At 48.3% G+C, this 25718-nt stretch overlaps 1 long non-coding RNA gene and 2 pseudogenes across 4 annotated transcripts in view; 2 read left to right on the top strand and 1 right to left on the bottom strand.

Annotated features, from left to right (window-relative positions):
* Positions 1-25718, bottom strand: part of LOC139048090 (uncharacterized) — a 99959-nt gene that overhangs the window by 53125 nt on the left and 21116 nt on the right. The window lies entirely within an intron of this gene.
* LOC139047436 (uncharacterized) lies at positions 14593-20439 on the top strand (annotated as a pseudogene).
* On the top strand, positions 20538-23144 carry LOC139047437 (uncharacterized; annotated as a pseudogene).

A 25718-nucleotide genomic window follows, 5' to 3' on the forward strand; every position in this document is an offset into this window, starting at 1 on the left:
GTGCTTTTTCTCCTCGAGTACAGTGTGCGTGGGCGGCAAGAGCGTTCTTGCACTGACAGTGCGAATGCCTGGCTTCCAGCCCACATACGAAAAATGGAAGTGCGGCCCATTGCTGCCATGAATTTCGCGTCGAGTGCGTGGAAGAAACGTCTGCTTGATTGTGAAGGAACTTCACTTTGTGCAGCCAGTGTGACTGCGCATACTAAGGCCCCTGCTCCAACGAAAGAAGAGTGGAACAGCTTCTTTGGCAATCTTTTAAAGGGACACTAAAGTGAAAAAATTATTTCTTCTGCATCAGTAAATTACCGTTCTACAACACCAAAAATACCACTCTTGCAATGATATGATGTTTGGTAAGCCATAAAAAGCGCAAGAACGAAATATGGGTTGCGACGCCTACTTAAGTTCCCGCACCTGGGAGCTGCGACGCTTGGATTTTGACGGCATCTTCTGGGGCCTACTAATTATATATAGCGGTACAGATTGACTACATTGTGTTCTAAAGAAACCAAATAGTAAGCGTAGCAAGTTTTGGGAGCCTTTATTTAGCCAACGCAGCCCAAATGCAAAAACATACTTTGGAATCCCCGACGTCACGCTGACGTACCGGCGCTGGGGTTTCGGCGCGAAATTTAAATACTGATACTTGGACCTTCATTTTCTCATTTAATAATCAAACTATTTTTTTAAATGACTGCCTGCAGGGTTTTCAAACAATGCTTCATTAGTCTAAACTGATTTATTGTTTCGCTTTAGTGTCCCTTTAAACTCCGGACATCGGCCAGTCATGATGAGCACAGACCTCCCCCGGTACAGCGACATGTGCCTGTGGCAAGAGCCTGCAATGGTGCAGACCTGGGTCAACGGTACGACCGCAGTGCACAGAGCTTGTCTTATGACCAGCTGGCACAACACTGCAGTGTTGTTTACAGTAAGCTGCAGATTAGTGCAGTCAGCAGTCACACATTTGGGCCTAACCATTGATCATCGGCTCTCCTGGATTCCTGCTGGCAAGGCCGTCACCTCCAAAGTCCGAAGAGTCCAGGGGGCTGTGAGCAAGATGCAGCAGCATTGTCGGGGCTGCACCGTCAAGTGGGCGCTGTGGATGAACAAAGCTGCGGCCACATCCATCCTGCTATGCGCCCTGCCGCTGGTTCTACTATCTGCAGCCAGGAAGCAACAGCTCGAGAGACTGCACAGGACTGCAGTAAGGAGCATCCTCGGTCTCCCCAAGCACTCCCGAATTGCTGTCACACTGGCTGAGGCTGGCGGATGGCCATTGTTGCTGCACATGCTCCAGCGTGCCCCCTTGGGCACACTGACCGTCTGCACCATGCTGCAGATGGTGGGGCTTTGCTCTGCCGACTGCGTAGCCAGCCGCTATCTCGCATGGGGGGCCTCTGTCAGCTCTACAAGGAGCTGATTGTGCAGCGATGAGTGCCCATGGTCACATCTCTGCCACACGAGCAACCTCCAGAGGTGCACCTATCCCTGAATGGAGCATCAAAGCGCTGGACGCCAGCAGCAGCACTATAACAGGCTGCTACTGGCAAACTCCTGGAAGAGCTGGATGGCAAGCTGCTCATGTACAAGGATGGCTCCATGCTCTCCAATGGCTCCGCAGCGGTGGCCTGTAGCATCCCATCTGAGGGCAGGAGAAGGCAGTGCCAACTTCCCTTTCGCGCGAGCTCCACAGCAGCTGAGCTGGCGGGACTTCACCTGGCTGTAGACCTCCTGGCTGAGAACCCCCCGACAAAACCAGTGGCAGTGCTAAGTGACTCGCGACCTGCTCTCAGGGCACTCTCCGATCACCGTCGACAAGGAGTCACTGAGACACTCCTGAGGGCAAAAATCTCGGCCCTCTCTGCAGTGGGGGTAGCCATCTCCTTCAACTGGCTGCCTTCCCACGTCGGGATCGCCGGAAATGAGGAGGCAGATGTCCTTGCTAAGGCCGCTCACCACCCAACCGTTCCACTTACCAGAGCAGTTGCAGCGTCGGACTTCTCCAGGGAGCGACTAAAACAGCTGCTCACTTCCAGCTATCCGGATAACAACATAGCTACCAACCGAGCTCCAAAACTCCTCCCAGAAAACGGTCTCTCGCGACGGTACCGCGGTCTCTCTCGTCGGTACTCTCTCAACGGTACCGCGGTCTCTCTCGTCGACCCAACCGCGGTCCCGCGGCTGGGTCGACGGTCTCTCGCGACCGCCGACCCAGCCAGTTGCTACACCACATGCAACAACTGGCCGGCGGCGCGACAGCAAGCAACAGCTGTTTAGTGCGAGAACTGTTCCTGCAAAGGCTTCCCACAAGCGTACGGATAGGCCTCACGGCGTCGGGCGAGACAGACCTTGCCAAGATGGCCGAGCTCGCCGACAAACTCATGGCGGTCGCCGTGCCCACAGTCGCGTCGGTGCACGCAGACGCACCGTCCGCCAATTCCCTGCAAGAGATGCGAGAGGAAATTTCTCGCCTCGCAGACACCGTCGCAGCGCTGCACTCGAGCAGCAACCAACGACCACGATAACGTACCACATCACAACCACAACAACACAGGGTGTGCTGGGACCACCGCAAATTCGGCAACGCTGCACAGAACTGTGCGTCACCCTGTGAAAATTCGGGAAACGTCCCAAGCAAGCACTGAGGATGACCAGTGCCCCCTCCCCGCCGGACAGTCGCCCATCAGTTTTCTTCCTGACAGATCGTGAAAGAGGTGCTCGTTTCCTAGTCGACACAGGGGCGGAAGTTGGTGTTGTGCCTGTGTCGCCAGCCGATCGCAAACGACCGTGCACAGCACTGTTGCAAGCTGTCAACAATACGACGATACCGACGTACGGGCAATGGTCTCTTTCGGTGGACCTGGGCCTCAAGAGGACGTTTTGGTGGATTTTCATTGTGGCTGACGTAACATTTGCCATCCTGGGAGCGGACTTCTTGCGCAACTTTGGACTGCTTGTCGATGTCCGCAACCGGCGTTTACAGGACCCCCTGTCACATGCAGAAGTGCACGGGAAGCCAGCACCCACCCCTCAGCCCCACGCTCGTAGCACTGCCAGGCGCTACACGATTCACTGGCATCCTCGGCGATTTCCCCAAACTGACGCGGCCACCACAGGCCAGCGCGGCCGTCAAACACAGTGTATGCCACCACATTGTCACCACAGGCCCACCAGTTTATGCACGCCCACATCGCCTATCCCCGCAAAAGCTGCAAGCAGCTCGACAGGAATTCGACCGCATGCTCGAACTCAGCATAATCCGCCCGTCCGCTAGTCCGTGGGCGTCTCCACTGCACATGGTGCCGAAGTCTACACCAGGAGACTGGCGACCCTGTGGAGAGTATCGAGCCCTCAATCGAGCAACCGTGCCCGACCGCTATCCGGTACCTCACATTAATGATGTAACGTGCAGCCTACATGGTACGCCGATTTTCTCCGAGATCGACCTCGTACGTGCATACCATCAGATCCCCGCGGCTACAGAGGACGTATCGAAGACTGCAATAACCACGCCCTTCGGCCTGTTCGAGTTCCTGTGCATGCCGTTCGGCCAGCGAAACTACGGACAGACATTCCAGCATTTTATCAACGGCATTTTGCATGGCCTCGACTTCTGCCATGCATACCTCGACGACCTACTCCTCGCAAGCACTTCACCAGATGAGCATGAGGCGCATCTGCGATCCGTGATTCAGTGCCTGGCGGAGCATGGCATCCTGGTGAACACGGACAAGTGCGAGCTGGGTGCCAAGAAGCTGACTTTTCTTGGCCATGTTGTTTCAAGCTCTGGCATTCAACCTCATCCAGACAAGGTTAAAGCTGTCGAGAAGTTTACACGACCCACCATTAGGCGCCAGCTCCGCGAGTTCCTTGGCCTTGTAAATTGCTACCGACGTTTCGTACCTCGGTGCGCAGCCGTTCTACACCCTCTCCACCTCCTGCTGTCGACACACGAAGATGCTGCTAGGGAGCTGCTCTGGATGGACGGCAATAAAGCGCTTTTTCAAGAGGTCAAGAGACACCTCGCTGACGCCACACTTCACGCCTACCCGCAACCGGGAGTCCCACAGTGCGTAATGGTCGACGCCTCGGACGCAGCTGTGGGTGCTGTCCTTCAACAACTCAACAAAGGAGTATGGCAACCAATCACTTTCTTTTCTCAGCACGCACATAGCCCGTGAGCTGCGGCAGATGTCCTACATATCAGAATTCACCATGGTCATTCGCCACATAAAGGGAGTAGACAACGCTGTCGCCGATGCTCTATCGCGCAGCCCAGTAAATGCCATCACTCACATGAGAATAGACCTTGCAAAAGTGGCGGCAGCTCAACGCAACGATGACGAACTGCGCCGTTTGCAGGAAACATCGACATCACTCATGCTACAGTGGTTTCCTTTGCCCGGAGCAGGAGACATTTGTTGCGATACATCTACAAGTAGCCCTCGACCATTCGTGCCTGCTTGCCTCCATCGGGAGATATACACTTCGTTACATGAGCTTTCACACCCAGGAATCCGGACGACCCAAAAGCTGCTCACGGCACATTTCATATCGCCTGGTATCAACCGCGATTCCTGACAGTGGACTTGCGAGTGTCTTGCGTGTCAACGGTCCAAGGCTCAGCGTCACATGGTGACACCGTTAAAAACTTTTCCAGGACCAGATGCTCAATTTGACCACATCCATATGGACATAGTCGTACCATTGACACCTTGCCAGGGTCAAACGTACTTGCTCACTTTGGTTGACCGTTTCACGCGGTGGGCAGAAGCTATCCCGATTCCCGACATTACAGTCGAAACTGCTGCTTGCGCTTTTGTCAACCATTGGCTATGTCATCTTGGTGCGCCTTCCTCCATTACAACGGACAGAGGAAGCCAGTTTGAGTCTGCATTGTTTGCCAGTCTGACGAAACTCATCGGCGCCTCGCGCATCAGGACTACTGTCTACCACCCAATAAGCAATGGAATGGTCGAGAGGTTTCACCGGCAGCTGAAAGCAACACTCATGGCAAGTGAACATGACTCTTGGGTGGAAGCATTGCCTATCGTGCTCTTGGGCATACGCACAGCGTGCAAGGCAGATATCGGCTGCAGCACTGCGGAACTTGTCTACGGCACGACGCTACGTCTGCCCGGTGATTTCTTTGCATCTGGCCAACAGCAAGCTTGCATTTCCTCCAGCAACTACGCATCTCACCTCCATGATATCATGAACAAACTCCAAGCTACACCTCCGCGACAGCCCACAGAGAGGAGGACACACGTGAGCAACGAGCTTGAGTCGTGTAGTCACGTCTCTCTGCGGAACGACACTGTACGATGACCACTACAAGCACCGTACGATGGGCCATTCAAGGTTCGCCGTCATGTGCGGAAGACGTTCACTATCGAAATGCGGGGGCGGCGGGATGTTGTATCGTTGGACAGACTTAAACCTGTGCACATGGAAACGCAGTCCATGACACCCACCACCACCCTGTCGCCTGGAACCCATACAAAAGTGCCTCGTCCCAGGGCAGTGGTTGCCACCAGGCCGGAAAATGCACCCACGCCTGATACTCACACCTACCACACGCACAGTGGCAGACGTCTAAATGCGCCAAATCGCCCCAACCTCTAATCGCACGAGTGTTTTGTGGTGTTGGTTCCGTTCATGTTCTCAATAGGGGAGGGGGGGGGGGGGGAGTGCTGTGGTGAATACAAAAATGCTGCGGATAAGCCACGGTGCTGCCAGCACGAAACATAGTCGACCGTAGCCAGCCGGCCGCCGAGAAAGGGCTGGCACACGAGGAATAAAGACCAGTTGGCACCGAGACTCCAAACCCCACGCCTCGTCTCTGCTTTCCTCGCGCGTGCCAATAGACCTTGCAAAGCCTTAATGGTGAAACAAGAAGTGAAATTGATTTCATACTTTCTGCCGATTTCAGCACAGTGCAGGATGTAGAAGCGATAGGTAGGGTAAAGTGCAGTGATCATGGGTTAGTGAAGGCTAGGGTTCACCTCAATTCGAACAGACAAAGAGTAAAATTGGTCAAGAAGAAATAGGTCAACTTGGAAGCCGTAAGGGTAAAAGAGAAATTTAGGCTGGTACTTTCAAGCAAATATGCAGCCTTAGAACAGAGATGATGATGATGACATAAAGGTAATGAATGAAACCGTAACGAGGCTGGCTTCAGAGGCAGCAATTGAAATGGGAGACAAGGCACCAAGGCTACCGTAGGCAAGCTCTCCCAAGTAACAAAGGACCTAATAAAGAAACGACAAAGAATGAGCGTCCAACTCAAGAGATAAGATAGAATTCGCAGAACTCTCAAAACTGATCAACAAAGCGAAAATAAGTGACATTCTAAATTATAACTTGAGAAAGACTGAAGAAGCCGTAAAAAATGGTCGTAGTCTGAAATCAGTGAGAAGGAAACTTGGCATAGGACAAACCTAGATGTATGCACTGAAAGATAAGCAGGGTAATATCAGCAATCTTGAAGGTATAATAAATGAAGAGGAAAAATTCTATACTGACCTGTACAGTACCCAGAGGACTCGGGAGAACTTCATTCACAACGATAATGAACAGGATACAGAAACTCCTCCTATAACTGGAAATGAGGTCAGAAGAGCCTTGCAAGACATAAAACGGAGAAAGGCAGCAGGGGACGATGGAATAACAGTCGATTTAACCAAAGATGGAGGAGACATAATGCTTGAAAAACTGGTGGCTCTCTATACAAAGTGTCTATTGATTTCAAGGGTCGCAGGAAAGTGGAAGAATGCAAACATTACACTAATCCACAAAAAGGGAGACGTTACAGAACTGAAAAATTATAGGCCCATTAGCTTACTCCCAGTACTTTATAAAATATTCACAAAGATAATCTCCAATAGAATAACGGTAACACTGGACTTTAGTCAACCAAGGGAACAGGCAGGTTTGAGGAGAAGGGATACTCTACAATAGATCAAATCCATGTCATCAATCAGGTAATCGAGAAATCCACAGAGTACAATCAGCCTTGCTATATCGCTTTCATAGATCACAAAAAGGCATTCGATTCTGTTGAGATACCAGCAGTCACAAAGGCATTGCGTAATCAAGAAGTACAGACCACCTACGTAACTAGCTTGGAAAATATCTACAGAAATTCCACAGCCACCTTAATTCTACACAAGCAGGAAGATACATATAAAGAAAGGGGTCAGACAAGGAGGCACAACCTCTCCAATGCTGTTCACTGCGTGCTTGGAAGAAGTATTTGAGCTATTAGACTGGGAAGGCTTAGGAGTAAGGATCAACATCGAATACCTCAGCAACCTTCGGTTTGCCGATGATATTGTTCTATTCGGCAACACTGCAACGAGTTACAATGATTGAGGACTTCAACAGGGTGAGTGTAAGAGTGGGGTTGAAGATTATCATATTTACTTGAATCTAGCGCGCACCTTTTTTCCAGTAAAACGGGTCCCAGAATTCCATGTTCTTTAGAATCGAGTACGACCCAAAATCCGCATTACCATATCGCCATCGGCATTCGAAAAATGGCCGCCTTGCATGCGCTTCTAGCCTAGCTTCCTCCATGTGCATACCTCCAGGTTGTATGTGTAACCAGGCGCTGGTGTAACCTAGTCTACGGCCTGTTTTCTCGTTTCCAGTATTTATTCAATCAGCATGGAAGCGCCGACTGTGAAGACATGCCGAGTCCACCATGATGCCGCATTTAAAAGGAAAGTTATGTGTGTGGAGACGGACGGAAATCGGGCCGCATCATGGGCGTTCGGAGTTCCCAAAACTTGCATGCGGGGATGGCGCAAACAGAAGGAGAATATTTTCGCCAGCAAAGCAACAAGGAAGGGTTTCAGAGGACCGAAGCAGGACCACTTCGTCGAAATAGAAGAGCAGTGAGTGGCACAGCGGCCTGTGACGACCGATCTGCTCAAAGTATGGGCCATGGTGGAGGATAAGCTAGATGAGAGAACGGAGCGCTGTCAGCGCTCTATAAAAAGGCGTGGGCGGCGTTCTAGTAACTCGGCGCGATGAGAGATGGCGCGCGGGACTAGTGCCCGCTCCTGCGTCCGAGGCTTCAGCGACTTCGTTCGTAGCTAAGTACTATTTTATCTTTATTAGCTAGTGTTTTGAAGTGTTTTCTTTTGCATGGAGTAGGAGCGCAAATTTTGAATTCTTGATAAGAGTAGTAAACGTACCGGCTTTGTCTAGGTCTGGCGGCTCCCCCATTAGGCCTAGGTGGTAGGAGGGACCAATTTGATAGGCTTATTTAATTCTTTCAGCTAGCTCTTCAGATTTTCACATGGGGTTGGGAGTGATAATTCTTTACTTTTGTTTGGGATAGCGGTCAAGGTCAGCTTTGATTGAGTGATTTGGCAAACTTGCTCGTTGAGCCTAGGGACATAGGCATAGCGATGAAATCGAAGAATGTGAAGTCCGTGAGGGACGGGGAGCAAGTGCAGTGCAGCGAGTGCCTGCGATGGTGCTTCCTCGACGAGACTAAATTCAAGAATTTAGCAGAAGCGGAGGGGTCTAGCTTCACGTGCAGGTCGTGCGAGGGTGTCACGGAAGCTGTCCAAAAACTGGAAGGGAATTGGGCGGCTAAGTTCGAACAGCTTAAGGCAGACCTGAGGGAGGAGCAGGAGAAGCGGGTAGCACTGCAGGCAAAAGTTGACAATTTTGTCAAGGTGGAGGCGACCCAGGCCGCGTAGTTAGTAAGGACCGTGGCCGAGCTTGAGGAAGAGAAAGAAAGGAGCGCCGAACTGGAAAGGCGGCTCGATGCGCTTGAGACGCGGGCAGCGGGGAATGTCGGGTCAGGACATCAAAGCGGTGGCAAAAACTCAGAAAGTAGGGTAGACCCTACAGGCGAAGTGGGAGGCTGGGAGCCAGAGCAAGCGGTCGTCAGCTCGCGACCGGTGAATCGGCGTAGTTATAGCAAAGCAGCGCAACACGCCCCGAGTGAGGCGACACTGCAGCCACAGGGGCGCCAGCAGGCGCGAAGGGAAGGGCAGCGGACACAGGCTGGAGGCGAACGGTTCGCACGCAGAAGGGTCTTAGGGATAGAGGACACCAACGTGGGGAGGGCTGAACAAGGCGTGATGGTGAGAGTGAAGGCGGACGGGCGAGTACAGGTGGAGGCGCAAGCAGGCAAGGGCATGGGGGAAGGAATGACGGAGGCGCTGGAAGTCGTAGGGGACAGCATGGAGAGCAACAGCTTGGTCATTATGCATGCTGGGCTCAATGACGTGCTTAAGGGGAGAAGCCAGGACCTTGAGAGGCACATAGAGACTGGGCTGAGTAAGCTTAGGCCTCCGGGAGGGTGCATGTGAACATATGCACTATCCCAGAGGTCCAGGTCCAGTCTTACCAGGTAGAAAGGAGGGTGGTTGAGGCCAATCGGGTCATTAGGAGTCTGAGCGGACAACTCGGGTACAGCATGATGGAGGTCAGCAGGGATGTGTACGGAGCCAGCTTCCCGCCTTTTGTGCAGGATGGCATTCACTACAGTGGTGCCACTGGCAAAAGGAAAGGGGGCAGGATGGGTCGCCAGGCAACAGCTTTTTTAGGGGGATCAAAAGCCCTGAAAGAACCAGTGTAGGCATGGACGATTTGAGGCAGGAGCCACAAACAAGCAAACATCGGTACTGCAGGAGAGGCGACAGGAATAAGCACCAGAGCCAAATTAGGTCATACATAGGGTTCATTAACACGCAAGGTGGCAGAAATAGGCAAAATGGGAGGAAGTCAAAGAGCACCTAAGGCAGCAGAACTTATTGGTTTATGGGTTTGCAGAGACACATCTTACGGACATGGAACAACTGCCCTGTAACCCTGATTATGCATGAGAATACTGCAACAGAGAGCAGGGTAGCAGAAAGGGCGGGGGAATTGAAGCACTCATTCATAAAAATACAAATTGACAAAGGGTCAAACAGGAATGCAACGAGCATTTATGGCTAAAAGGAAAAGTAGCAGGGGCGAGAACACTTCTGGTCTTTGTATACCTTTGGACAGGATCGAATGCTAAAAAGGAAAACAATAAAATGTTGGACTGTATAGCAGCAGACATCAATGAGCTAGGAAAAGGATGCGAGATAATTGTATTAGGAGACATGAATGTGCATGTTGAAGATATGGATGGGCACACAGACTCCACAGGTAACATGCTGTTGGATATGTGCGAGAGACATAACTTAGTTGTCTGTAACTACTGAAAAGTGTGATGGGATCATCACACTTTTCAGGTAGGGGGGAGTCAGGTAGGTAGGGAGTCGACACTCGACAATAGATTATGCGTTAATGTCAGATGAACAGGGCTCCAGAAGTATAGGTAGCGACCACAAATGTATCAAGTTGAGTTTTAAGAGGGAAACTAAAGCATGAAGAACGCGTGTGGAAATGCCAGATGGCTTTTTTTTCTTTACTCAGAAGACCAATTGGAAATAGCGGCCAAACAAATTGAAGAGGAATTATCAGAGGGTACTGAAACTGATTGGACTTACCCAAAGTTAGACTATTTGAGCGTGAGCTAGGTAAGGCGCAAGTCAGGAAAACAAGGTAAGGGATACGAAAACTCAAGAGCTGGTGGGATGAAGAGGTTAAGAAGGCCATAAAGAAACGTCAGGAAGCCTCCAGGGAACGCAGGTATTCCAAAAGTAAGGAAGAACCTGAAGCAGAAGTAGAGAGGAAATGGGTAAACTACATAAAATGCAGAAGGGAAGCATCCAATTTGATCAACGGGATAATCAAGACAAAAGTGTCCCAATGTCTGTCAGAAATAAGCAATAAAAAAGATAAACAGGCAGCTAGGAAATTCTGGCAAGATCTGAACTCCTTAGGTAGCAGGACAAGCCTAGAGCAGAGATATATAGTAACAGCTCAAGGTACTTAGAAGGAGAGGAGGCAATGGAGCATATAAGAACCATGATGAGGGAAACATTTACAGAACAGAGAAATGGTACGTGCACTATGTCGGAGAGGGATAGCCCGGTCAATCCACTGCTTTCGCTTGGACAAAGAGTGAGAAAGGGCCAAGAAGAGGGTACCAAGTAGCACATCAGCAGGCCTCGATGGTATTCCAATTTTGTTAATAAAGAAATTGGGCCCGAAATCTAAGAAAGCATTAAGAGAGGTGGTGAGCAAAATGCTAATGGATGGTAAAGTACCTGACGAATGGAGGCTTAGTAGGATGAGAATGATATATACGCAAAAAGGGGACAAAGCTTACATAAATAACTACCGGCCTATAACAGTGACGTCAGTGGTTTACAGGGTGGTTATGCAGATTATAAAGGACAGGCTGCAGGCATGGGTAGAGAACGAGGGGGTGCTTGGAGAGCTACAAAATGGGTTCCGGAAGCATAGGAGGCTAGAAGACAATCTGTTCTCACTAACACAGTGCATTGAAATAGCTGAAAAGGAACACAGACCCCTATGGCTGGCTTTTTTGGATATCAAGGGAGCCTATGACAGTGTACTTCAAGAGGGCTTGTGGGGCATTCTGGAAACTTTAGGAGTTCAAGATGGAGCAACCAATTTCTTAAAAGATATCTATAAATGTAACTGGGTGATTATACAATGGGAAAAGCAGGTTTCGGAGCCTGTAATGATTCGGCGGGGGCTTAGGCAGGGGTGCCCATTGTCACAGCTGATGCTTATGCTGTACCTACAAGTTTTAGAGGCCAAAATACAACAAAGTAGACTTCACTTCAACGTATAATTGTTCAAACAAGGAAAATTGATTCAACAGTCATCACCAGGACTGATGTATGTGGATGATATTGTATTAATGGCTGACAATACAGAAAATCTGCAGGGATTGATGGACATATGTGGTACAGAAGGAGACAGATTAGGCTTGAAGTTTAGCAGAGAAAAATCGGCCGTCATGATTTTTAATGATAACATTTGCGGCGAGCATAAGATACAGGAGGCCACGCTGGAGATAGTCAATAAATACAAGTACCTTGGGGTGTGGATAAATAATGGCATTGAGTATCTGACAGAGTATGAAAAATATGTAACGACTAAACGTAACAGAAGTGCAGCGATTATGAAGAGTAGGGCACTGTGGAACTACAATAGGTACGAGGTAGTACGAGGGATATAGAAGGGGGTAATGGTTCCAGGCCTGACTTTTGGCAATGCAGTTTTATGTATGAGAGCAGACCCAGCAACAGGTGGAAACTAGGCAAAGTGGTGTGGGTAGGCTCACTCTGGGAGCACATGGCAGGACACCAAATCTTTGGGTGCAGGGGGATGTGGGATGGCCTTCTTTTGAGGGCAGAGAGGCTAGCAGCAAGGTAGCATTTGAGGAGCGATTGAGAAAAATGGGGGAAATGCGGTGGGCTAGGAAGGTTTTCGGTTACTTGTACACGAGGAATGTTGACACAAGGTGGAAGAAGCGAACTAGAAAATTGACAAGCAAATACTTGGGCAGCAGTGGGGGGACAGGTAAGGAATCATCCGTCAAGAAAAAGGTTGAGACAGAGAGGGTTATGTGGGTGTAAACAGAGACGCAAACCAAATCAGCATTAGAGACATACAGGACGTTTAAGCAAGAAATAGCCAAATATTTACGATAACTATAAGGGAAGCTCATTGTTGTTTAAGGCCAGGACCAGTGTACTGCAGACTAAAACGTACAGAACCAGATACCAGGAGATAGATTTGTTGCGTGGGGTGTGTGGAGAGGAGGAGGAAATGGCTGAACAGCTGATGCTTGTAAACAACTTCACCCTGCAGTTGAATATAACAGGGAACTATTTAAAGCTTTGGGCTTTAAAGACAGTGAGAGTAAAATAGACTTTGAACAGGTAGAAATAACTAAACGGAGGCTATCTGATTGGTGGATAATATCAACACAACAATAAAGGAGTAAATACATAGGTATGCATGCATATATAGTACCATTCAAGGCTAGGTGGCGCGCGCCGCCGCCACCCGATTCAAAGGGTTGAGCCTCAATCATCCATCCATCCATCCATCCATCTATCCATCCATCCATCCATCCATCCATCCATCGCTTTGCTTCCCACTGGTGCCCGCACACCTGCCAGCGCCTGCGCTGTTCTGTTGACACCTTCGCTAGGAGACAGTCATATTTGCTTTGTTAGTAATTTGATCAGCTTTATGCGGCTGTGCGATGGGAAAGTGCTTTGTGTTCTTCTGCCACAGTGGCTATAAGTAGTGTGAGAAGAAGTATTCCCTAACCAAGCCGCCGGACGATGAAGCGAGGATGGAAGCGTGGAGGCGAGCGATACCGCACAAAGACAGAGTGCTTCAGAGGACCGACCATGCGTGTAAGAGACATTTCGCGCCACATTTCATTTTGAAGACTTGGTCTGCAGAAATCGATGGCCATATGCTCATGTCTGGCACGAGAAGGGCGGGCCTCGCGAAAAGTGCGGTGCCTACAATTTGCAAAGGGGCACTGAAGTACCTGTCGAAGAAAGTAAAGAGCCCTAGCAAGCACGTAAGGCGACAGTCTCGTGCTCTTGGTTCCTGCAGCACTGTTGTGCAGCCTAGCGGGTCTTCCGCTGTTGAATCGGTGCATTCTGACGGAGCGCCAATGATTGACTGTGCTGCAACAAGCGTTGTTGACGAAGGCGACTATGAAGCACAGAGCTGTGTCACAAAACCAAACAAGACGCTGTTTGAAATATTATTCAACGCTGCTTTAAGCATGTGCCATCCTGGAATATTGTGGGCCGCTCACCGTACCGACGCCGAGGGAATCAAGGACGTTCTATTCAACAACGCTTGCATTAAGCACAGTGACAGGTCCACTGTTGTGTTTACGAAAAAGTCACTGCACGCAAAAAGAGATGTCTGTTCAAGTACTATATGTTTTGAGTAAGCCAGTTGAATGTGGTACTGCTGGGATCAGTTCATTTGCCAATTCAGTTACCGAAGCAGACACAATGTTAACTGCTGTCAGTGACTTGAGTGTTTGTTGTGGGGGACCTAGTTTCCAATGTTTTCCCACCGTGATTCCAGAGTGTGCCTTTGTTGAATGCCAAGGAAGGTGGAGGCACGGTAAGTGCCCATTGGTGACATCTGGAGGGGGCGTATGTCGGCCACGCGGTACTCTCAGCCACATTGAGGATACATGCTGCCCGGCAAGCTATGAGATCTAAACAAAAGAGCCATTTAAAATGCATAAGTGTGTTAGCACTGCACAAAGCTGCATTGCCTGCCCAGCAGCAAAGGCTTGATGCCTTGTGCCTTTCCTGAGCTGCGCTGCAATGCTCACGAGCAAGACTTTTGAAACGCAACAAGCTTCTGATGGAAAAGCTTGAGGAAAGCAAGAAGGAAATGATAAAACTGCAAGAAGAAGATGTCTCACAAAAGTTTCAGGCTCTTGATGTGCCACCAGCGCAGCTACTTCTTATGAAAGAATGTATTGCCTGTTGCTAAGTGCGCAACGAGAAAAAGAACATGATACACAGATGACTGGCTTCTACTGTGCCTGCTTCTGAATATACGAAGCCCTGCTACATATTCCTCCTTGCGAGGCAATAACATATTACCCCTCCCTTGTGTATCCACAATAAGGAAGTATATTAGTATGGTTGGCCTGAAGACTTCAAAGCTTTCTGTTGAAAACCAGGAAGTGGAGCCGAAGTAGAGAATGTCTTGTTTATTCGACGCTTGTAAAAACAACTAAAAAAAATGCAGGCGTGCGCTTGGCTCCACGCTCGCTTCTAACTTCGGCTTCTTCTTATCTTTTTCGGAGCATAATATTTAACAGCTCTCGGCCGAATAATTTGCGTCTGTTTCTTTTCAAGACGGAGCTTGTCCAGCAGATTCTAGGTGGTACAACATCTGTACCGGTCTCTGCAACGTGTTGCCACTAGAAGTGCGCACTTTGCATGAACGAACTTTGCCGTCGCTGCCCGGAAATGATTCTGTCATTTGTCCCATCTTCCACAATTGTCTTGGCAAGTTTAACTCTTTTATCAGTACGGTCTCCAAGCTTCACTGATTCTGAGTGTCTATTTTCATTAATGTGAGCTGAACAAACTTCTTGAAGGTACTCTCGTCGCCACCGGTTCCAAAAGTTGTTTATCACATGTTCTTTGCGTTTCCATCTTCATTAAAATAATTCGCGTGACGATGGTGTCTCGTTTGATGCTGTACTCATGGTGGAACCACTGCTGGAAGGTGTCTTCCTGATGGGAGCAGGTGCCGCAGCGGGAGCTGTCACAGCCACCACTGCTGACGCTCGCTGGTGCATGCGTCGGGTGGTGCATGCATACTTTCAAAATTAAAATCTCCAAAAATACAGCATTTCAAAAAAAAAAGGAATCCTCATTTTTGACGAGATACATGTGAGAAAAGAGATGACTGTGTACTCTAAAACTATGACGTATGCTGGTCTTGATTATGGAGAGCAGGGTGTCCAATGCAATGAGCTAGCTGACCATGGCCTCGCCTTTGCTTTATTGCCATTTGGGGAGAGCTACTTACAGCCGGTAGCCGTTTTTGTTTCGAAAGGACCAACAAAATGCACCCTTCTTGCTCAACTACTCTTCCAATGCATTGTGCACTTGGAGCGTGCTGCTGTTTTTTGCTGATGGTGTTGTGTATGACAGTGCCTTAACTAATCGCACTATGTGGAGACAGCTCGGGGTTAGTGGTGCACTGGGAAATGTTACAAATGCATTTGAGCATCCACTTTACGCATCTAGAAAAGTTTACGTCATGTCAGATGTTTCTAATATTTTTAAATGCATGCGAAATTGTCGTTACAAGAAGAAAGTTTTGAAAAGACAAGGCCGATTCATAAAATGGTCCTGCCATGATGCTCTTTATGTGGCAGACAAAGCATGCTGCCGAGCTTAGGGTATGCCCAAAGTTGACATTCAACCATGTTAACCCGTCAAATATGCTGAACAAGAGTGAAACTCCTCACTGAAATTTTCAGCAATTCTGTTGCGCAAGGCATGCAGATTTATGCACATAGAGGGGCAGCTCGGCTTCATAATGCAGAGCCAACTGTTGAGTTTACACTCTTTCTTAATAACCTATTTCATGCCCTTAACCGGCGCTTCCCAGGAGAAGGCCTCATTTTACATGCAATGACTTCATAGTAATGAAGAATGCCTCCAGGTGACTTGACAAGTGGGAGCAAGAAGTTGTTGATGGCGACAATCCCAAAGACTTTTTCTTGACCCAGTTAACCACAGAGGGATTGCGAGTGACATTGAAGTCAGTGCGACAGTTGTGAATTTACCTCTTGATGGAACGCAATTTCAAATATGTTCTCTCCTCTAAGATGAATCAAGACCCTTTGGAATGCTTTTTTGGGATAAGGCAAGCAGGAGGCCAGAATGAACACCCTACATTTCCGACATATTTGCAGCTTTACCAAATGCTTTCACTGTGTTCAATGCTGAAGCCACCACAGTTTGGGAACTGCGCAGCCGCTGAAAGCAGCCAGTCTGCTTTTGCGACTTTGGCCAACCTGAGAGGCATAGACAAGAGTTCAGCTGCTGAATGGCCAGAAAAGCTGGAAGAGCTGAGACATAAGCTCGATGGTCTGATCAACGAAGGAAACTGGGAGTGCGAAGAAGTACTTGAGCATGGTTATTGCAATGCAATTGTTGTCGACTGCATTATCTACTATGCCACCGGATTCATAACAAGAAAGTGAGTCAATCGGGCATCGTGCATCATTTGCAATGAAGCACTTAACCCTTTCGCTGTCACGGACATACCGGTACGTCATTGCACTCCCCCCCCTCAGTGTCACTGACTTACCGGCACATTCTCTATCGTACGTTCAAAATTTCGCGCCCAAGCGCAAAGCTGGCGCTCCTGGACTGGCCACGCCATCTGTTGAATCTTTCTAGAAGTTCGTATTTTCGCCCAGCAGTGTGTTGGTACATGTATTGAGGAGTATGGTGCGACTGCCACTCGCCCCTCTCTCCTTGCTTAGTGGCGCGGTCGCTCCACGTTCGCTGGATCATGCGTCGCGCGCGTGTGGTTATGGGTTCAAGGGTTGTTTTGCCGTCTCCGCTGGTTTGAAGGTTTTTATTTTTCTTTTGTTGGTGCGTCTACTACGGCGCGTCAAGTTCAGGGGGCCCGTGCCATTGCCTCTCTGAAAAGAGACCGACACATGACTTGATTGCTGCTTTCGCTTTCTCGCCACACCCTCGCTTCCGGCTTGCTGCAGTAAATGTAAAGCCGCTCAAACTTTGTTTTAGCCTTTTTCCATCTCACTCTATCTTCTTGATCACACAACGTCCCGTATCTCTTCGTTGTGCGGGCGACTGAAAGTGCATCCTCCCTGCACACGGTTAGTTTCGGATGACTGAGCGCGCGGGACCTTCGTCTGCTCATTGGAGCGGTGGCTCTTCCGACTCAGAATACGAGCCGAGCTCGGATTCGGACTCTGACAGCGTCTCATCTGAGGAAGAGGTCAGTTCCGCATCATCAGATTCGGATGTTTAAACGGCAAGATCATCATCCCGGAAGCATGCACGGCAAACAGAAGCTATGTGGAAGAAAGGAGATTTCTCACTGACGTTGTTTCCTTTCGACACGTCACGTTCAGGACCATCCACGAGCGCAACTCTTCAACCGGATGCGCAAGAAGGTGACTATTTCAAGCTGTTTTTTGATGAGCCAATCCTTTCACACATCGTGAGTGAAACGAATCGGTTCGCGCGAGTGAAGACAAGCGCACAAGGAGTTGTGCACACGTCGCGGATGAGAGCTTGGGTGGAGACAGATGCAGCAGAAATGTACTGTTTCCTTGCAGGCGTTCTGCTGATGGGCCTGATAAGAAAGAATGCCTTGCAGGACTACTGGAGCACAAACCCTATGTTGCACACATCATTTTTTGCAACCATTTTTTGTTGAACCGCTTCCTGCTCCTGCTGCGGCTTCTCCATCTGATCGACTCCACAGATTGGCTGAGAACAGTGCGGCCATTTATGGAAGCAATTCAGAGCAAGCTGAGCAGCCTACCAATTCCGCACCAAGACCTGTGCATAGACGAGTCTATGATGCCATGGAAAGGGCGGCTGTCATTTCGGCAATACATTCCTTCGCTTTGGTGTCAAGTTATTTGTTCTTTGCGATGTCAAAACCGGCTACATTCTGAAATTTGTTGCGTACACTGGAGCGACGACAAACATCACCATGGTCAAGGATTTGGGATTTCCTGGCTCCGTCGTTCTAGAGCTACTTGAAGACTACCTTGGAAAAGGACATTCGCTATTTGTGGCATCGTTTTTAGGTCTCTTTCAGTTTGAAAGCTCCAGCTTGCGGAGTGTCACATTTCTCTTTCCTGCCGCGCGGTGGCGCTCGCCACACTGTTTGCCCGACCGGCCCGGTCCATCTCTATCGTCGCCGCCGCCTTGTCACAGTAGCGAGCAGTGGTTTTTTTCACGTGTGCGCGTTTACGCTGTGTGGTGTCGTGAATATTGCCGCTTTGTTGTGTCGGTACAGTGAGTAGTGAACATGCCGCGTTGCTTCGTGCCCGGCTGTAAAAGCGGTTACGACTCGAAGACGCCTCCGCCCGAGAAAAGACATTTTTTCCGGCCGCCCCTTGATGCTGCACGCCTTCTAGAATGGCAGCGCGCGATTCCCCAACTCGACAGACAGCTTACAAGCTCCTGTGTTGTGTGCGATGTCCACTTCCAAGATGCGGACGTGTTAAAAACATTTCATGCACATTATCAATGGCGACCCTGTCATCATTCCATGCGACAAATGGGCCTTGAAAGATGACGCCCTGCCACGCTTGTTCCCCAACTGCCCAAAATACCTCTCAAGAAACACGCGGAAACGCAAGGAACCGGCTTCGTGTACTGCCCCTCAGGTGAAGCAGCATAAAAAAGTTGACGCGACCAAAGAACTGCACCGATGGGCCTTCACGACGAGAATTGCAGTCCCCCTCCGGCAGAGACCACTTCGTCACTGTACAACGAACTGCAGGACATGGCAAAAGCAGGCCAAAGGATTGAAGGTTGGTCCATTGACGCTCTTGACACTTTTGTTGTCCTCTACAAGCTGAAAATCGAAGATGCTGTTCCCGGAGTAGAAAAGGCCGTTGTAGTGACACGCTGCCTTAATTTTTCAGTCAGTGCATATGGTCGACCTGTGCCATCGACAGCATACGCCAACGGTGAAATCAGGGACATACATTCACTTGAAGACATCAAGTGTTTTCTTCACTACATGGAAAAGTTAAAATTGTGCAAGGGCTGCCCTGCGAAGTTGTATCCGCATATATCGTCATCTTTGGTGGCGACTCAGAATGGCGACGAAAAACATGCATAACTTTGAGCTTGAACGCAACTTGCCCTAAATGCAAGACGCTTGGGAAGCTTTTTCTGCAGTGCGAGAAGAAGCAAGCCACGAAACCGAGGCCGAAGGACATCCAAGTGAAATCACTGAGGAGGAAAGTAATTCGTGCCACTTTGAAAAGGGAAAAGGTAAAGGAAGAGGTTCTTGCCATGAAAGAACAACTGCGTTCACTCAGTGACGCCAAAATTGATGAAGTTATTCACATGCTTCCACAAAAGCAGCAGTTGTCATTCAAGAGTCTCTTAATGGCAGCGAAAAGACCAAAGCTTGGGAGGCGCTATGATCAGGAGTGGCTGATGACGTGCCTCCTGCTACAAATCTCAAGTTCAAAGACGTACAGTTTGATTTCAGACATGCAACTGCTGCCACTTCCCACAAAAGCTCGAGTGCACCAAACCATCCGTGGGATCCCATGCAAATATGGGTACAATGAAGCAGCACTGCAGTGCATCAGGGATCATTTCCATGACAAGAGTCACTTAAAGAGATGTGGTGTGCTGCTTATCGATGAGATTAAACTGAAGCAGGCCATTTCATTCAACAAGGCTTCATACAAAATGGACGGATTTATTGACTACGGGGATGTCTGCGTCACAAATGAAGACCAGCTCGCTGATCATGGGCTAGTACTCATGTTTGTTACACTTTTTGAAAACTGGGCGCAACCTATAGCGACATTTGCTACTAAAGGTGCAGCACCTGGAAAAGTTCTCTCAGAGCTAGTTATCAGTGCGCTGTTATTGAACTTAATAAAAATGGTGCTTCAGTGTTGGCCATCATCAGTGATGGAGTTTGCAATAACCGCTCCATGTGGAGTCAGCTTCGGATCTCTGGAAAGTTGGACTCCCCATGCCACTGTATTGAACACCCCATGGAGCCTTCGCAGCAGATTTATTTCATCTGTGATGTCCCCCACATCATCAAGTGCATGAGAAACCACTAAAGAAGCATACTTATGGAATAGTAAGAACCACCTATAGAAGTTCATACATGACATTTCAACCGAATGTCCTTTTTCCTTCCAGGCAGGTGATCACAAAATCAACTTTAATCACTATGTCACACTTTATCAGACTGAGAAAGACAAACTTCTCCGGGTTGTGCCCAAGCTGAGCAGGGCACATGTGGCTCCTGATAACCTTCGTAAAATGAGCGTGAAACTCGCTATGGTTCATTTGTCAGTGAATGAATCATGTTTGTTTCGTTGAAAATTTCAACAGACGTGTTTTTACCAGTTGTTCAGCAGATCAACATCAATTGGAATTCGAACGTACAGGGAAGCGAAGGTACCTGGCATGGAAAACTCTGAAGGCACCGAGGCATTCACTAAAGCTCTCAACGATCTCTTTAATGCGTTGTATGTCAAGTTGCCTTCACGGGGCATTAGGCACGGCTCCAAAGATATACAGGTAATATACCACCAAAGTTAGTTCGGAAGGAAATTTTTTGCTATTCACCTCAGTTCAGTTGCTGTCCCTGCCTAAACATTTGATAATCTCCTTGTTTTCTCTGATCACTTCTAGATTATCGAACAGTTTTTGGAGCTGCTGGACACCACCGAAAGAAATGCTGCCGAGAAGGGATTGCAACTTTTTGCACCACAGCTGACTACTGAATTGCTGCGGGTAACACTTTTGTCAATACTTGACATTGTTCAATACCTGTTAGGCCAAGGTGCCCTGACAAGGTGTCTTGACAGCCAAGCTCAGTCAGGGTCCTTTGGAGGTGAGGCCATCAGTGCAGTTTTGTTTATTTTAAGGCAATATGGCGCTCATTAGAACTCATCAGTCCCTTTTCGGATTGTGCCACTTCGTCATCATCATCAGCGCCACTTCGGATTGGTGCGCTCATTTGGAGGCGACGAGTCACATCCGACAGTCGTGAATTTCACACAAATATTCCGACTGCTTAGTCTGTACACACCTATAAAGACCGGCATTCGTGGAAGTGTGGAGGGTGCGCCGAGTGCTGTGCTTGTAGGTGTTCAAGACACACTGAAGAAATCGAGAGAAGCACACCGCTGTAAGCAAGCACACCTGCATGACCTGATTGAATCCAGAATTCTTGAGTTAACCTCTGAACCTAATGACCTGTCCGAGCACAGTGGCAGTGACCACATTTACTCCAAGGGAGAAGTAGATGAAAGCATCTCCTACTACTTTTCGGGCTATGTGGTGCATAAACTCAGCAAGAGTACAACATGCCCTTCCTGCATAGAGGATATCAGCTCTCCAGTGCCAGTTGTTGGCAATCACTCATACCTCACAGTGTACAGGAGCTTCAAGCAAGGCTGCCTAAAGCATCCTATAAAAAGATGTTAGAGTTTACAAATATTGTAAACGGAGTAGTTTCAATTTCATTGAAAGAAGGCCCACTTTCCGCGGATATGTTTTTGGAAGTGTTAGGAGAGTTGGAATTGAGAAACCTTGCGCGGCTTGGATGGGCAGAGCATATGGCCTCTTACATGCCAGGAGCTGAATTTTGTCATAGTTGCACGCATGCACTTTTACACAAGAGATGTGAATCGCCGGCTGGAAAGCAGAGAAAAGGTCACCATTGCAAATAAAAAAGCTCGTCTTCTGTAGGCATTCCTTCCTATTTCCTACCAGGTGTGTCTGCATTCAGTGTTTGTGTGCACTTAAATAAATGCTCAAAGTGAATGTGAAAAACCCTACTCTCTGTGCTGTGCTCCGTACGTCGGTAACAGAGCGCGGAATTTCGTGACTGTTCTAGAAACCGAACGGAACATGGCTGTTTTAAATCATCCTTTATGGTTCGTGAACTATTCACAAGAACTATTGATAGTGTTACGCCAACAGGCACTAAACTATCCAGGATAAACATCGCAAATACGATGCGATAGATAAAGCACGAAGCAAGTAAACGATCGCAGTTTCTCGCGATCTTGCTTCAGCCTGCTCTTTATTTCACCCTTACTGCTCAGGTTAAACAGTTCTTTAACCATGAGACTGAATTCATTTTCTACGTGACAACTAAAAAAAGGCCAACGAATTTGAATTCTGCCCGTTCGTTCGCGACGTTATAGCAGATGAGATCTGACGGAGAAGATCGCTGCAATGGCTGCCGAGTGCGAGCTCTCCGGGCCGACAGTGACAGCAGCGCCGCATGGTGAGTGGAAACGGAAGGGGGCCGCTTTCTCGTACGCGGCTTGGTGGAAGCTTGCAAACTGAAAGATCTAAAAATGTTGATTTGTAGATAATTGGTACAGTAGTCCAGCACTGTTCAACTGCCTTGAAGATAAAAGAAACCAACACATGTGGAACTGTTCGGACCAACAGGAAGGGGCTTCCAAATTTCTAAAGAAAAGATGAAAAAAGGGAAAGTGGAGTCATATACCAAGACGCTTCTTGCGCTCAAATGGCATGATAAGAGAGGTACATGTCCTAATGTCGATGCATGATGCACGTCTGGAAGACACAGGGAAGGCGGATAGGGTAACAGGCGAGAACAAGCGAAAGCCTGCATGTGTTCTCGAATACAACATGAAGATGGGATTAGTGGGCAAGACGGGCATGATGATGAGTTTCGCTGAAAGCATTAGGAAAAGCCTCTAGTAGTACCAAATTTTTTTTTTTTCACATTATAGACATGTGCCTTCATCGTGAAAATGGTGGACGCAAAACATTTGGCGAATTTCGCTTGAATGTCGTGTAGCAACTGATACAAGAGTTCCACACAGCTAGGAGGAGAGGTGGAAAACGGAGCAGTGATGACCCGACGAGGCTCACGGCATGGCACTTTCCTCAGATGGTTCCTCCAAGCGAAGCCAAAGGGAGTCGCACCCAACAGAGGTGTACACTGTTCGAAGGCAAAAGAAAAGGAAAGGTACTCATGTGATGTGCGCTGAGTGCGACGAAGGCTTGTGCCTGCACCCATGCTTCAAGATCTACCACACTCTCAAGAAGTATTGAACAGTGTTTTTTTTTTTTCATGTTACCATCATTTACCTCATTTATAGTCGGGCAGATGATGATGATGTTTACCAACAGCTGCAGAACACTGAAATGTGCATATTCCATTGACTACCTTATTTGTATACCAATCATAATAAAAAGTAAATTGCTATGTTCATTCCCTGTTATGCTCGTTGCCTGAAACCAAGCCGACACTGGGGGTGCGTCACAGCCAGAAAGGTCCGACAGCGAAAGGGTTAAAGGGCACAGAGGCTTCTAAAATGCAGCTGAAGCTGATCTTGTCAACTGCAAGATGAGAGGGAGACTAATGCACCCAAATACACACCTTTTCCAGCTCTCTAGGCACACTGTGCAAGAGTTTGCAAAATATGTAGACCAAAGGAATGTGTATGACTACAGATGCTGTGCTGACTCATTTTGAATTTACATTCCCCTGAAGTCTCCACAAAGAAGATATATTGGCCAAGTTACTGCACCACTATGTTTGTATGCATCAGTACTGCCGGTAGTTAAAGGCTAAAGAAGAAAAGAAAAGCCAAGATTTACTTAAGATGTCTAAGTTTTTTTGAGCTCATGCGTCTGAAATCAGTGGTGAACAATTTTAACATTGTAGTTGTCACAACCTAGAAACGTGTCAGTGTTTTCTATATGCTTCATTGAGTATAGCGCATCGCTTTTTATTGTATATTCTTCGTGCTTTGATGGTATGTGCTCAAATAAATAAATGCCACCTTGTTTTACTTATTTGCAAACCTGAGAAATAAGGTCTCATCATGATGTTCTGCTGGGGTCTGTACATACGCTGTTAGTGGTTGCATAAAGCAGCTGGTGCATCAATTTCTCTAACATCGCTACATGGGGTGATTACACTGCTTGAAAACATGCTTGTAAGTAGGTTCCATTGGTGGACAGAACAGATAAAGGACTGTGTAATCGCTCCGTTGAAACTGGCGCAGCCACGTGGGCAAATCGCCTTCACCTCACACCGCATACGGTTTTGACTGTTCTTTTGAGACGTACACGAAATGCCACCTTGTTTTACTTATTTGCAAACCTGAGAAATAAGGTCTCATCATGATGTTCTGCTGGGGTCTGTACATACGCTGTTAGTGGTTACATAAAGCAGCTGGTGCATCAATTTCTCTAACATCGCTACATGGGGTGATTACACTGCTTGAAAACATGCTTGTAAGTAGGTTCCATTGGTGGACAGAACAGATAAAGGACTGTGTAATCGCTCCGTTGAAACTGGCGCAGCCACGTGGGCAAATCGCCTTCACCTCACACCGCATACGGTTTTGACTGTTCTTTTGAGACGTACACGAAACATTTAAAGCCTTTTCGGTAATTAGTCGAAATAGTATTGCACATGCAATGTAAGTAAAATCAAGGCACTCACTGTAACTATGTACTATCACGCTCGAAATTTTCAGGAATGCGATCGAGTGCCCGGAAATAATTTATTTGCTGCATAGTCTGCAGTCGCCTGGAATGTGTCGAGGTACAAGAGGTTTGGCATACGCTATCTGCTTGTAGCTATACCTTGGAACTAACGCAGTTTAACTGTAGAGCTACAATAAACATTTTCCTGAAACATGCATCCTGTATAATTTTGATCGGCACTTGTACGTGCTCCTTTATAACAGAGGCTGAAACAGCGACGATACATGGTTATTTCACCTAGCCCGGCACTCTTTAAAGTGGGCAATAAGAGCCGTCAGTGAACACATCTTTGATGTACTTTGCACAAACGGCTGAAGTTACCAGCTTAAATCGGCACAGGAGCTAGTGCGGCAAATCGTGCGTCCACCGTCTGCTTTCAGGCGCCGACAAAGCACCAAGGGCCTCAGTTCAGAGTGCCACTGGTGGCACGCTTTGAAAACAGCATTGGCATGGTGCAGCTCCCAGCTTCATTCGATCACTTTAAAGTATTCTTCCACCGTGATACGGGCTCATGTTTGCACTAAATAACTCATGTATACACTAACCGCCGTATTCACAAACCAAACTTATGCTTATGACTTTAGTCAGTGAACAGGCCTTAACGCATTTCAAGAACGAACCTTGTACTTATCGCAGTGCTTTTCTCGTACTTATAGTCGTGATAAGTAAGGCTCCGTTAAGGTAGCCTCTGACCTACCTTAACACTCCCTTGTAAACAAACAAAATGGCGGTGATGGACGACTTCGAGGAGTTTCTTGGCTATCTGGATCGCTACAAAGAAATGTCAAGTGGAGCAGCCTTTGAATATGCATCGCTGCCGTGGCGAGTAGTCAGGGATCGCTTAAATCCCATGGAGCTGTATGACTGTGCAGATTTCAATTTAGCAAAGTGCCGTGCAGCAGCTGCTTGCAATGCTGCCTCTACGGGAACACACCAACAGACGTGGGTTCCCTGTGCCGCCTCTCCTGCAGCTCCTTATCACACTGCAGTTGAATGGAGCAGGCACGTTTCAAC

Source organism: Dermacentor albipictus, chromosome 7 (assembly GCF_038994185.2).
Source record: "Dermacentor albipictus isolate Rhodes 1998 colony chromosome 7, USDA_Dalb.pri_finalv2, whole genome shotgun sequence".
In the NCBI taxonomy this organism is placed as follows: Eukaryota; Metazoa; Arthropoda; class Arachnida; order Ixodida; family Ixodidae; genus Dermacentor; species Dermacentor albipictus.